General features: G+C 55.5%; 1 protein-coding gene across 2 annotated transcripts in view; it reads right to left on the reverse strand.

Annotated features, from left to right (window-relative positions):
* Nucleotides 1-1,561: 1,561 nt before the first annotated feature.
* FBXL18 (F-box and leucine rich repeat protein 18) overlaps nt 1,562-14,674 on the reverse strand; it is a 44,413-nt gene continuing 31,300 nt past the window's right edge. Inside the window, exons 6-7 of one of the 2 annotated variants that reach the window (XR_015699041.1) lie at nt 5,403-5,535; nt 1,562-1,729 (exon numbers count right to left, since the gene is read on the reverse strand). The gene's annotated coding sequence lies outside the window, so the exon portion shown is untranslated. Of the gene's footprint in view, nt 1,730-5,402; nt 5,536-7,117; nt 7,168-14,674 lie in introns of those variants that run through there. The other variant, XR_015699040.1, reaches the window with a different exon arrangement.

Raw genomic sequence — 14,674 nt, forward strand, 5'->3', positions numbered from 1 at the left:
TGATTTTCTCTCTCACTTAGGAGAACATTTTTAATTAATATTGCCATTACCCCGTGCACTTGCTGTATAAACAAGACCTCTCCTTGATGGTTTAAATGGCCTAAAATCACACACCTTAATTAAGGCGTCTGTCAGGGTAAATAACCAGCCTTGCCGTTCTGCCAAAGCGAAGGGGAAGCCCAGGGCGAGGAGGCAGGTTTGCTGCAGGAATGAATATGCTCTGAATATACCTCAAAAAATGTCATCTTTGTGTTTCCCAGCTCTCTTCTTATTCAGGGATAGGGACCAACGCAGGGGACCCTGCACCATGCCCCCTGCAAATCCCTATATTTGCCCTAAAGGGACTTTGCTCCCTTTTTGCCCCAGCTACAGGATCAAGCACCGTCCTTTCCTATAGCACCTGGAACACGACAGATGTTATTCACCATCCCAGCTAGATTTTAAATATTAATCTTTTAACTCCCAAACTGGAGCTTGCAGGGGAAAAATCAAAACTGAGGGGAATGGGATCCCAACCACCGCACTCCCTGTTTTTCAGGCAACCCGCTCAGCCGCTCGAGCATCGTTTCGGGGAGCGAACGGCTTTTCCATATTGGGCTGTGGCTCGCGCTGCCTCTCCCTGCCAGAGAAGCCCTTGAGTATCGTGGAAAAGGCTTGGCTTCGCTTTGGTGGAAAGCTGCTTTCTCGGCAAAACCTCAAAAAACAAGCTTTCTGTAAAAAAAAATAGATAGCTTGGGACGGCCAGGGGATGCTCATCAGGGATTCGGGGCTGGCTTTGGGCCCCCGGTGCCCCCACCAGCAGTGTGGCCCCTCAAAAAAGCCATTTTTGCTAATTGTTGATAACCTACTGCAAAGGCGGGGGGGGGGGAAATCCCTTCGTGCCTTAACTTATGCACAGACAAGAAAATGTCGTTAAACTAAACCAAACAAACGAATCAAGAGGCAAAGAGAAAAATCACATTAGCCTGAATCATAAATCCCAGAGAGGGGTATTTACAGGCTGAATTACCAAGTGCATTGAAACTGCAGAGAATCCAAAAAGCAGATAGCCATAAAGGCAGACAACGGCCCTGAAAAAATGCTTTGATTAGGATCTGGGCAGCATTCAGCCCAGATGTTCATTTGTCAATGAAAGAGGGATGGGGGGGAGGTGAGAAAGGCTTTAAATTAATCTTTACAACTAGAAAGGAGCTTGTAATACACACCATATGGGGAGAAACGTCCTTCGAACCCCCCGCCTTCCCCCAGCCCCGCGTGTTTGGAGTCAGGCTGGGACCCCCCGGCCGGAGCGCGTCCTCACTGGCCCCACCACCATTTCATCCCCCTATTTTCCACACGCACCAAGCACCCCGTGAACCCAAACTGCTCGGCTCGCCCGCCTTCCACATGTGCTTTTTTTTTACCATGAACAAAACAAACTGCAATTCCTCTTATAACACCATCTCTCTTTTATTATTCCCCCCCCTCAGATACTTGCTCCCCCCCTCCCTCCAATATCCACATGTGGTTTCTTTTTAACCCTTCCGAGATGGCAGCAGGGGGGGAGAGGAGGGACAAGGCTGTTTATTAAATGCCAACCATTCAAATTAATTCCCCTAATGGACTCGCCAACATCACGGTGTGCATTTAAATGAACGCTTTGTCATATTTCATAGCCAACCTGCAGCTCTCTGCAGAGCAAACCTGCTGGAAAGCCAGGCCGGGAACAGCAGCAATGACAGGGACAAACCTACGAAGAAATAAATAAGAATTAAATACAAATGGGGGGTGACAAGGGAGCTCAGGAAGCCCTTGGAAATTTGCACGTGGGGTGCAAGTGAGACCCTGGGCAGGGCAAAAAGAGCTGTGCGACAGCAATGGGAGCTTCTTGGCTGCAGGGGAGGAAGAAAAACCCTCTCGCTGCTGGGGTAGGAGGGACCAGAGACCCCTCGCCCAGGCCAGCATGAAGCCATCCCTTCCCAGCTGGTGTCTGGGCTCCGCCGAAGCCCTGGGGAGCCCCACCATGGCAGGGACCAGCCCCAGCACCCCATGCTCAGCTGCAGGGATCCGGGGAGGAGGCAGACCTCCATCCATCCCACACCCCCAGCTGATGCATCCCCCCGGACCACCGATTCAGGGGCTGATGGCGGAGCTGCCCGGCTGGTGTCCCTCCTCACGGCTCTGGCTGGGATGCTGAAATCCAACCCCTCCTCAGCAAGCTGTTACCGCTGCAGAGCATCCCTGCTGCTCTTGAGTAAACAGGCCTCCCCCCCCGCCGCCCCTGGGACAGCCACAGGTTACTCGCCTTGGCTTCAGCTTCAAGAGCTCCCGGTCCTTTCATCAGCTTGATGGAAAGCCGGCGTGCATACACACACATGCTCACTTGCTGCAAGCACCAGTTATCTCGCTTGCAACCTCTCCTCCCATCTTCTTCCCTCTCTTCTCCCCCCCATTAAGAGCTGCCGGGGGGATTTCTTTCCACCTTTGAAGGTCCTCCTCCTTTTCTCCATCCTGCCCTGCTTAGCTTCCCTGGGGCCGGAGAATGAGGAGGGGCTGGGGGGAAGCATTGCTGCTCCCCTCCTGTTTGGCATGCCAGCCCCAGGAGGGGCTTTCGCACACCATGAGGACCAAGGGAAGGGGGGACCTTCCCGGTCCGGGATGGGGATGTGGGCAGCAGCCCCGGCCAGGGGTTTGGCACGGGCAGGAGAGCAGAGGGAGCAGCGAGCACTGGCAGCAGGGTCTGCCCCGTCCCTCTGGCCCTGCTGCAGGCTGAAGGTCACTGAACACCGACGGGCCAAGAAAGCAAAAAGGATGAGAGCAGGTACTGGTCTGCGGGCGGGGGTCAACAGCTGGGATGCTGGTGGCTTTGGAGGAGCAGAGCTCTGCTGTTTTGAAAGCAAACGTTAAATCAGATCTGGCTGATGTTGTCTGAGCTCATGGGTTATCACCAGCCTAAATAAAATGGGAGTCGGGGGAGGAAACAGCTCGCACTGGAGGGGACCACCAGAGCAGCAAGAGCATCCCAGCAAGAGACTGGGCTTAGACAGAAACAGGAGCTGGCTCAGGAGGGGACTGGTGCTGCCCTTCCACACCAGGCAGGGCCCTGGGCCATGGCAGCAATTCAGGGCTCCTCAGTCACACCTGGAGTGAGTGGTCAAGCCCCGGCGGGGGGCACGGGAGCCCTTCAGATGAGGGTCTGCTCTCGGTAACACCACTACACATAGGTTTCTTCTCTTGCCCCTGTCCTTTTACCCTCATGCATCTCTGAGCATGGGTGCTTTGTGCTCCCGGTGCTGCTGAGCTGCAGCCCCCGCTCCCAGGGGTCCCAGTCCTGCCCCCCTGCTCATCCCTGGACCACCAGGGCTGGGGAAGGGCGGGGAGACCATGGCCATGGGATACTCGCTGCCCATCCCCAACCCGGAGGGCTGGGATAAGATGGAGCTGGCCAGAGCAAACCAGCCCAATGATGCACCTGGAGAGCAGGGGGTGGAGGGGTGACACAGCTTCCCCACAAGTCCGTCCATCTGTCTGTCTGCTCTCCCACCAGCACAGCAGCCCCCACTACAAACACGGGCTGCAAAAATGTTAATCATCATCATCATAACAGCCCTTTCATTTTCTTTCAATATGAAAATAAACCGGCACTGTTTGCAGAAGGTTCTCATTTAGGGAAACATCTGGAGTCAGCACTTCTCCCCCGAAGGGCAGCGAAGGGTTCAGAGGATACCAGCCCTTGTGCTGGGGAGGAAGAGCAGGAGGAAGGAGCCGATTTGCCCCGTCCCCCGGGGAAGGGACATTGCATGTTTCTGCTTGGTATCTGCTACCTGGCCTCAAGCGAGCAAGGCACCATCCCCGCCGGGGCGATGGGTGCAAACCCCCCTGGCACCCCAACCAGGAGAACAGCCCCTCCAGGTCCCAAAAGCCGTGGATGCCAAGTAAGACTTGGAGATGCCCAAGGTCCCCTCAGGGCCAAGGGGACACCCAGGTTTGGCTGCTGGGAAGGATCCTTGGGGATCCGAGGAGACAGGAGGGGCAGGGATGCTCCTGGTCCCCTGGGCTGTGGGTGAGTGGGGAAAAGGGCTTACAGAGGGGCAGCACATCTGGGGACATGGGCTGGTGTCACAGCCCAGCCAGGGGACGTCACCTCCTTTTCCAGGTCCTTCTGGAGCTTCTTCCAGGTCCCGGAGGGTCCCAGGGCAGGAGCAAGCAAAGCCCTTCCTCCCACCCAGGGGGCTCGCAGGTGAGGAAGGGTCCTGTCCCATCCCTCCCTGGCAGGTCCCCAGAAGCTGGCAGGACACTCGGGGCCAGCACGGAGTGCGCGAGCAGGACTGCGCCCCGGCTGGCCCGTGTCCCCCAGACGGGACGGTCCCCCACAGGCTGCAGTGACACCAGGCTGCCGTGACACCAGGCTGCAGTGACATCTGCTGGGCTCCTGCTCGAGGAAACCCTCCGGCCCTAGGCTGGCCGCAGACCCTCCGGCACCGCACAGCCCCACGCCATGACCAGGCCCTGCTCCTGCACAGAGCCTGGGGGCTCCCAACTCCAGCAGGGGCTCTGCGTTTCCAGCCCCAGCCCTGCACAAGACTGCTCTGATCCTCTCCAGCTCCTGTTCGGACACCTCCACACTGCGTCCCCCACTGCCAGCTCCAGGCAAAGCCCCCAGACCACTGCAGCCAGGGGAGAGGGGTAGCACCTCCCCAACACCCAGGCTCTGTGGGGAAGGGTCCCGGGGGGGGGGTCGTGGTGCTCCTGAGAAGACCAAAGAGCTGAAAAACCTGCATTAAGGGAGAAAATGGGCAAATGAGGAGTGGGGGTAGGGGTGGGGTGAGGGGGAGAGTTGTTTATCTAGAGCTGATTTTGATTTTCTTCTTTCAAATATCAGCAGGATGCTGAGCCTCGCCTCATTATGCAAATAGAAGCAATTAGAGCTCACCCAGGCTCTGCCCACGTGACGGGTTTATGGCACTCGCAGAAATCCTTCCTGCTACATGAGAGGAATAACAACAGCTCCCCTGCACCAGCTCCAGCCCCGCCACGGCCGGGAACCTGGGATGGTTTGGTAAGGGGAGCCCCAGAGCCAGGACAAGCCACCCCATCGCTGCCCCTGGGGCCTTTCAAAGCCCTCAGAGAAGGCTTTCCCAAGGAAGAGTCTCCCCCTTTCCATGGAGACACCAACCCTGCTGGCAGCAAGTCCTCACTGGCTCTCAGGATGGGAGAGAAGGAGGCATGGAGAGGGAGAGCATCGCTGGGAGCGACTCGAAAGTCTTTTCCTCTACCAAGTCAGAAAGTCAGCCGCCAGCAGGGCATCACTACACTTTGGGACTGGTGCCCAAGCGGACGTGCTTTGCTGAACACCAGCAGAAAGAGGCAAAGCAAAAATACCTAAATTCCTGAACTGGGCTTAAAAAGCAAAGAAAACTCACCTAGACACACCACACCAGCCCCAGTCCCACCTCGGCTGCAGCAGGATGCTGACACGGGGGGCCGGTGGCGGGAGGTGCGGCAGTGGCTCCGGTCCCCATCCGGCACCTTGCCTCCCCAGGGGCACGCGCAGACCTGCAGGGACCAGACACAGGAGCGTAAATCAGACACAACTCCCATAAATCCATCATCTTCTTCCTGATTTACATCAAGGTAGCCGGGAGGATTTATTCCCAGTACCTGCCTCGAGTTTCCCACCCCCAGAGAACCATGTGGAAAAAAAAAAAGGCTCTTTGAATATTGATCTTTCTCCTAAATCATTTTTTTTTTCTTCTTTTGGATGCAAATGGAGATGGATGAGCCCAGGCAGCGCACCTCTGAGGGCAATTTCTATCTGTGTTCCCGGGGGGAGGAACGAGCAGCAGGATGCCCGTGAGTCCCGCTCCGCAGAGGCCATCACCCGTGGCCAGAGGAGAGCTCCCAGGCACCTGATTCAGCCTGGAGTTGCTTGCTGCGGAGCAGGCTGAGAGACATCATCCTGGACCGTTTTGCAGTGTTACCGCATTTAAGCTAGCAAGCATCCCGTGGGAAACCTCCAGCTTCCATCCCTATTCTGACTCCATCCTTGACTCCATCCCCGCACCGGCTGCGCTTTCCAGGGCTCATAGGTGGGAAAAGCACCCACGGAGCCCTTTCCATCTCCCTCAGCTAGAGCTGCTCAGGCTCACGTTGTAAGGCAGCGCATGATTGCCGTGGAGAGATGTATTTCTGCAGCCACAGGATGGTTTGGGACTAAGACCCTCGTACCTACCCTGAAGGATGCAAGTGCAACCCAAAGCTCTAGCAGCCACCCAGGCACCCAGTAGCATGGCTGGAGCTGCCTTAGGGTACCCCCATGTTGCCCCTGAAAAGAGAGGTGCTTGCTCAGAGCTTCTCCGCGCACTGAAAACACTCAGTGGCACCGTGTGTGACACCAGACACAGAGACGAAGACCCTGCTTGGTGCTATCACTGGAGGACAAGGTTCAGCTCAGCCATCGGCTGCAGCATTCCGGGGCCAAGCCGCCTTTTTCCCAAGGACTTGATGCTTTCCAGAGCTTCTCCCTAAGGTGCAGGGAGAGCCTGCGGGCAGGGACTATAATGGGGGCACTGATCCTGCAGGCAGGCTGCTTCGGAGGGACTCCTGCCTGCACAGGGTGCAAGACCCCACCAGAAAGATGCCTTCACCTCCTGATGGGACTCACACCAGGGCCTGGCCACACCATGGGGAAGCGGGACAGCTCCAGAGCAGCTGAAAAAGAGGGGTCAGGTCCCGACATCCCCAAGGCTTGGCACACAGGCCCCCCTGCCCTACACCTGTGGGTCCACAGAGGAGCTGAGGAACCGCACAGGGCAGGAGTCAGCTCCCCAGAGCTGCTTCCCTGCCAAGCGGTGCAGGCAGCGGGAGCTGCAGGCAGGCAGGCGGGCAGGCAGGCAATGGGAGCCGGGAGCCGCGGGGAAAGGGCTGAGTCAGCACCAGGAGAGTCGCCCCCAGCCAGGCCATTTGGCAGGCAAAGGTTGGGAAGGAGCTTTTCTTCTGTAACAGGGCCGAGCAAATAATTCATAGCGGATAAATAATTCACCAGGAGTTTAGCCTTCCTCTGGCAGCGGATTGTCTGCGAGCTGTTAGCAATTACCCCGTATTTATTTGTGATCCTGAATTTTTAGTTGAATTATTCAGACAAGTCGTTGCTGGGCTGAGGAAAAGCCTGGGGAAAAGAGGCGATACCTGAAATGACAGGAAAAATCATTGTCAGGGTGAATCCGCAGCTCGGGAAGACACGGCGTAGTTATGATTATTTAAGCATCTGTAGTGCAAGAAATACCCAGAGCTGCAATGGGCCCCGGAGACGATGCAGAAGTGAGCGGATGGATGCAGAGCAGGTACTGGATCGTTGGATTTCCACCACGGAGCTCAACTTCCAGCCAAGAGCCCCTGGACATCCCCGGGTTTTCTGTTTCCTACCAGCAAATTCTTCTGCTGGGAGATTCATAGAAGAGGACGCCAAAGGAAAGACAGCACGAGCAAAATAAATTCACATTTCTGTTTGGATGAATATCTCCAAAATTGTTTTAATGAGGTATCTCCCTGGTTCATTCGGCAGCAGGACTGCTCGGTGGCTCTTCTACAGCCACGCAAGCCCACTTGTGGGGACACCCACACGTGTCTTAACTCATCTGGAGTCATCAGCCCAAGGGCTTGGTCCCTGCCTCCTGCACACAGAGCAGAGCTGGCCTGCAGAGACACACAGAGAGGGGCGTGGGGGGGGAACCTCCAATGTACTCGGTTCAAGCAAAAAAAGAAATTTTCTTGAACGATAAGGCAATGCTTCCAGCAGAAAGGAAGAAGAGCAGGACTGCAGGGACACAGGGAATGACAGCGGCAACAACCTCGTGCTGAGGCTCCTCGGGCTCCGGCTGCTGGACCCGCTGCTGCTCCCGGGGAGGTTTTGCTCTTCCCTTGACCAGAGCAGAAGATCCTCCACAGCAGCGAGAGCACCAGCTTCTGGCCCTTGCCCAGGCAGGTCCATCTACTCTTCATTCCCAGAAGAAGAGACTGGTGAAGGAGAAGACTCAAATCACGCAAGGCAGCCTGCCACCTTTTCCAAGACAGAGCCATAGATGCCCAGATAGCGGTCAGGCTGGAATTGCCTCTCTTCAACAAGACACAGCAATAACCCACCCCACTGCAAGCTACAGGATCCTAAAACTCCCAAATGCAGAGAAAAGCTTGGCAGGTGACTCCTGCAAACACCCAGACATACAGAAGAGTCTAATAATAATAATAAAACCAAATACAATCTCATGGTTGGATTTTTTTAAACCCATCTTGTGATTTTAAGCATTTAACTCACATTTAGTGGCTCCTCAGGGCTAGCAACCCAGCACCCTGGGGCTGGTGGTGACTGTCCCAGCAGCATGTCCAAGGGTCCTTGACCCTTGTCATGGTGGAAAGCAGCTTTGGCAGAGCTGGCAACCACTTTCCTGCCTTCCCAGGGCCGCTCCAGGCACCACATGGTGCCCAGGGACCAGAGCAAACACCTCTCTGGGCTCCCTGGGAGGGCTGGTGTCCCAGCCCACGCTGCCACGGTCCCCGCTCATGGCACAAAGCATCCCCCCGAGCCAGGAGCTTCCACAAACTCCCATCCTCCACCAACCAAGGCATTGCAAGACTCCCGAATTAACGAACCTTGCTCTCCGTGAGCCAACTACGATAGGGTCTGAATCAATGAAACAGGTAGAAAGAAGAAAAGCAAAAGAAATTTGCATGACTGTTCCCTGACGGATGTTTCATTACACAAAAGGAACACATCTCCTCCGGCTGGGCTGAGATCCTCAGCAATAATAAGCATTTCTTCTATTTTTCTCTTGAATTGCCAGTCATGCATTTAAAATTATTTAAAAAAAAAAAAAAAGAAAGAAAAAAAAGTGATCACCTAGGGAGATGCTAACTCAGAGGCACGGTCCTGTGGAGGGGCATACGGGGAAGAAGGAGGTACCAGACCAATGCAAGCTGCTTTCTGGGCTGCCAGAGCCCACTTAAAGGAGGATGAAGCCCACAGGAGGGTTTTCTCAAGAAGGGACTTGCTTACGGGTGTCACACGCTGCCTTCCTCCACTTCTTGCTCCTCACCCTTACCTGGCTCCTGCCACCTCCCAGGATGTTCAGACAAGTGGTCCTCAGCCTGCAGCCATCTCCATCTCAGCTGGGACAGCCCAGACAGACGGTCTTGGTGAGTTAATCCACAGAATTTTGCCCAAATTTGATGAGGGAGCGATTTATTACATGCTGCAAACTGGCAGGGGTGGCAGTAAGCAGGCAGGAGAGGTAGACAGCATCCCTGGCAGGAGAGGAGACGTGGGCAGAGGTTTGGGCAAAGGGAACGACCCTGGGGCTCAGGTTGGGAAGTCCAGGAAAGTTTCCTCCTCCCTGCTGCTCCTACCTGCATCTCCTCCCAAGTGCCTTCGTGGGGCAGGGGCTGGGTGGGAAGCCTGGAGGTAGAAAAAGCCATTGAGCACTGGGAAGGGGAGCCAGTGGCCAGGAAGGGTGGGTGGGGACATTGGGGACCCCCTGATCGGCTCACACCAAGCATCTCTTCAGGTATCAAGTGGGTCATTGGGTCATGCCTCTACGGTGCTTGCTTGGTCTCACTGTCTGCTGCCTTGGCTGTATCCCCTTTCCCCAGGGTACTCTTTGAAGGACAAAGAAGGCATCAGCATGGATATATCTCACTAGTCTTCCTTACTGGGCCCCACTGTGAGATAAGCAGGGGCATCCATCTTTCCTGGTGTATCATCCCATATGATGGCCACCAGCTCTTGAGGTCACATCCTACCAAACCAAGTGGGTGTCCAGAGCTCAGTGTCCTACGTGTCCACTGCTGACAAAGCGGGAAGGCTCAAAGCACATGGTCAACCCATGCACCCAGCAGGATCTTCCAGACAGATGGCAGGAGGAGGCTTTCCTAACAGCAAGATGATGGATAACCACTTCCAAAGATTCCTCCTAGCTCCTCCAGGGTGGAGACTCCCATCAATGCCAGGGGGTCCCGGGGGATCTGCTCAGCTGCCTGAACACAGCTGGGATGGGGGCTGGCACCTGGCAGCTCTTCTGCTGAGTGCAGGAGCTGCAGCCAGGCACTGGCACATAAATACACAGTCCTGGAAGGAGCCTGTGGTGTATCGGAGAGCAGCCCATGGCCATGAGGAGACCTGCCCATGGCCACGAGGAGACCTGCCCCATCCCATCCTACGGGAGCTGGCTCGCCAGGAATGCCCTGCATCAGCGCTTCACCAGAGATAAATAAGGGAGGAATGTGGTGGCTCTGGCCCCCAAGATCTGCCAAGTTTCTCCATCAGAGAGGAAAAATGAGGGCTCTGGAGATGCTGGTGCCCTCACGCCTGCCAACGCTCTCCTCCTGCCACCACCAGCCCAGGAGTGACGGTGAGGGTGCCCACAGCGGCCTTCTTTCTCTTGTCCCTGCACAGCCCCGAGGAGGAGGATAATACACAGCAAGGCACCCCAGGACCCCCAGGATGGGGGGAGAAGTACGAACAACAACAACAACAAAAAAGAGCTTTTATACAAAAACCAGATACTTCCATCCCAGCTGATGTGCAAGGATAGGAAAGGGAGGGAGGAGAAAAGCAGCAGCTGGGATTTTGGAGAACTATGTGGGGAGAAAAAAGAAAGGGAGGAAGACGAGCATGGTTGATTTGCCTGCGGTTGTCAGCCGTTTTTGGGGGGAGGGCGGCGGGAAGGTTAGTGATCAGCCAGATCTGAAACCAGACAAAACTATTTCCACATGCCAATAAAACCCCGAGCGCGAAGGGTTTGCAGGGCTCTGGGGCCCCCGCGCTGCCTCTAAAACAAAACAGAAGAGCTGGGGAGCTCACCCGGGCAGGAGCTGGCGCATGGAAGGGAGCACAGTGATGGCATCTGACCTTTCCTTCCTCATCATCCCCCTCTTCGCCTGTTGCAGCTCATCCCTCCCAGCACTGCTCAGTCTGCGTCAAAGGGACACATGGAAAAGCAACCGGGCCATGCAGGCATTGCTTAGTGGGGCCAGTGATGTTCATGGCGGGGTCTCACCTCTCACATAGGTCTGAGAGCTGAGAACCTCAAACTCATCTCACCTGTGTCTTCAGCAGGCTCCAGCATGCAGGGTCAGGGATCAGAGGGCTGAAATCATCCCCACCACCGTGAAACGAGCCCTTCACAGCAGCAGAGCTGAAGCAGCCCCCTCCCTGGGGAGGCTGACGGCCCCAGCCCTCCCCACGCCGAGATGGGGACGTTCTCCAAGCCACAGCTAAAAGGCACCAGCTCTCACTGGTGTCCCACCACACAGTGACCTTGGCCAAGCCTTTAACTTGCCCACAGCTTAGTCACAGCAGCCGTAAAACCCGGTGCAATTGCCAAGACCTTGCCGGAGAGGAAAGCAGCTGCCACCCTGAGCCGCTATAAATCACCGCACCGAAAAGCGCGGCACTCGCCTCCCTGCTCCCCGGCTGTAAATCTGCAGGAGCAGAAACCAGAGTGGCTTATCAGGAGAGGCCACATCGCCACCCAGCCCAGCTCAGCCCTCGTGCTGGCCACGTGGGCCCCCCCACCCTCCTGCACCTCCCCGGGGAGAGGAAGAGGATGCCCGGTTAATATTAACTGCCAGCAGCACTCGCAGCCTTATCAGATGGGCGGCGGGCACCCTGCGTGTGCCGAGTTTCGCACCACCCCGACGCTCGCTCCCACGCTCGGGGTAATCGCCGCCTCCACGGCCGTAAGGGAACCGCTGGTCCCAGAGCTGAGCTGCAGGGTGAGACAGGTGGATGCTGGGGATGGACGGCGGCTCCAGGTCGTGAACAGAGCTGAGCAAACCCTCAGCACGTCCCCGAGCCCTCTGGATGCCCATGCTGTCCCCCAGCCCTGGTGCTGTGTCTGTCCCCATACCTACGCACCCTTCCTGCTACTCAGGCGGACGATGGCTGGGACTCAAGTCCAGTCCCTAAGCCTGGAGGAAACCTCTTCATCCTTTGACCATTTGCTCAACAAGCACAAGGACCAGACAACTGTGATGTTTTCCTCTTTGTTGCAAGAGTTTAAGAAACCTTGGACACCTCAATCCTATGGGAATCTCCTGTTCTCTGGTGGGTACAGGAGCCAGAACTGAAGGGCGGTGCTGCCATCACCTCTGGACATGGGAGAGGAGGCCATAAGGGAACACATCCAAGGATACACCAAGTATGGTCCTTGGGTACTTGGGGCACATGTGGAAACTGAGGGGTATCCATTCCGAAGGCAGCCTAGAAGTCACTGCCACACTGATCTGGGCTCACAGTACCAGCTCCTGTCTCTCCAAGAAAGGTTCCACCTTTGCTAAGTTAATTAACAGCACAGAAGAAAAACCGAGCACAGGTCTGTGCCCTGCCTCATCGCCCCATCCCACCAAGGTAAAACCATCAGTCTCTGCAGCTCCTGCTGCCCGGAGCCGCTTCCCAGCCTTCCCCATCCCAGGGAATCCACAGATTTCACCAGAAAGCAACAAAAATTCATCCGCTCCGAAACGCTCTCCCCTTGTCTCCACTCCCATCCTCCCTCCCACGCTCATTACCCGGGTGCTATTCTGCTCAGGTCCTCCCGGCGTGCTCATCACCGCTGCATCCCCACCACCGCCAGCAGTGACTAACATCTGTCACATGTTTGCTCTCTCATCCTTGCCCAGAGGCAGGAAAGCGCCTGCATGTGTGTACATGCACCCTTCAACACGCCAACGCAGAAGCCCCGGGTTAAAGCCACCTGCTCATATCAGTGTAAATCAAGGTTTTGCTGGGTGTTTGCATCAAAGACAGCATCTTGCCCCGAGAGCGGAGGGCACTAACTTGGCCGTGGTCTGTGATCCCAAGGTGGTTTGTGCTCTTCCTAACAGAAGAAACATCAGCATCGCCACAGAGCATTTGCAAATGCCCAAACCTGCCTGGTGTGGCGCCCAGGAGACCAAGCAATACACCACACATCACCGCACATCCCTCCAGCCCAGCGCTCCCCGCTGCCCTGACCAGCACCAGCACGCAGGGCTCGTCACCACCCGGCCGTTTATCATTCTTGAGCTGGCCTGATCCAGGCACTGGGCGATGCTGGTGTCGGCAGGGCTGCAGGCAGGGAAGGAGAAAGCAAACTGGGAGTCATGTGGCATTCTCAGAGGACCAGAGCAGTGGGGAGACCCTGAGCATCTTGGTGGTCTTAAAAAGGCAGCAGCTCCTGGCAACGTAAGGAGAGATTGCGTCCTACTGCCGAGAAGTGAGGAGGGCTGCCCGCACCACCTTCGCTCCCGTCTGCTGTAACTTATAAGCCCTTGGAGTCACGTACACTTAAAGCTTTCTTCAAGTCTTTTAATTATTTCTTTTTTGATCCAAGACTGCAAACAGAGCTGGATTCCTGTGGTTAATCCAGCACAGGGTCCGCGCAGTGAGCCCACCTGCTAACACAGCTCCATCGAGTCATGCAGTCACCACCACGTCCACATCACTCACCAGGGTGAGCTGCAAGTTGCATGTTGGCCATCAGGAGTAGCTGGCTCTTACTATGTGCATCTTGCAGCCCAGGAAAGGCAGTAGGGACCCAGAAGGTCCGTATGGACCCTTGTCAGTAAGGGACATGTGCAGAAGATCTGACCACCCCCACCTCCAGCCCAGGACGTCGAAGGAGGTGGCTCAAGGAACTGATGGATTTTGATAGATGTTGTTAGCAAGATGGGAGGGGTGTCACAGCACAGGAGGAGGGCAAATGCCCTCCCCATCATTAGGAAAGGGGAAAGCAACTCAAGGGAGAAATGAAAGACTGCTAGGCCAATGTCAGTAGTAAATTGAGGCTCTAAAACCCATTTAGAGAGATGCTGTGTAAAGCAAAAATATACATGGGACCAACATTTTGTCACCTACACCCAAACAAAGTAAGATCATATTGGATTTCCCCAGCATCACCTGACTTTCTTGAGAAAGGAAGATCGGTCCTGGGATTGCAGCTGATCCTGGCACAAACAGAAAAGTCTGTGGCAGCAGCTCTGGGAGAAGCCAGTTTCCCCTAGGAACTGGGTGGCCCTGAGGAGCAGCGCCATGGAAGGGAGGTGACCCCCAGCAGCACGATGGGGAAGGTGACACATTCAGTGAGGACAAATTTTGGGTATACGAAGGCAGCCTTGAGGAAGGGATGGACCCAGGTGCGTTGGGACATCAGGAGCTGACTGAGAGCCACTGATGGGTGAAAAGGCAAATGCAATTTTAAATTTGAGAAGCGTTTTCAGTAAAGGCAGAGGAATACAAGCACCATTAGACCAGACACTGGGGGAACTTCATCTGAAAGGTAGATATTTCAAGGGGAGTAAAATCTTGAGAAGGACAGAAGACCTCATCCAGCTGAAGGTCATCACTGATCCAAGAAGGGTACAAACCAGTGTAACTTAAAGAGGGTGGGGATTTGAAGTCTGCTCCCAACCATCAGAGCAAGGAGACGCTGGCACACCCCTGCATAAGAAAAGCAAGCGTGAAACACCCAGCTGCTCAAAACAGAGCAGGATCTGTTCCCCTGACATGGTCACCAGCAATAACAGGAGACGACAGTCAAACCACAGCCTTAACCCTGCTACAAATGGAGAGAGACACATTCTGATTAAAACAACTGGGCACCTAGTTAAAGGCTGATTGCAATAGGCTGCTCACACATTTGTTGACCAGCTGAGCCGTGCT

This window comes from Nipponia nippon, unplaced genomic scaffold, assembly GCF_047370975.1.
Source record: "Nipponia nippon isolate SJK-2023a ecotype South Korea unplaced genomic scaffold, ASM4737097v1 scaffold_5, whole genome shotgun sequence".
Lineage (NCBI taxonomy): Eukaryota > Metazoa > Chordata > Aves > Pelecaniformes > Threskiornithidae > Nipponia > Nipponia nippon.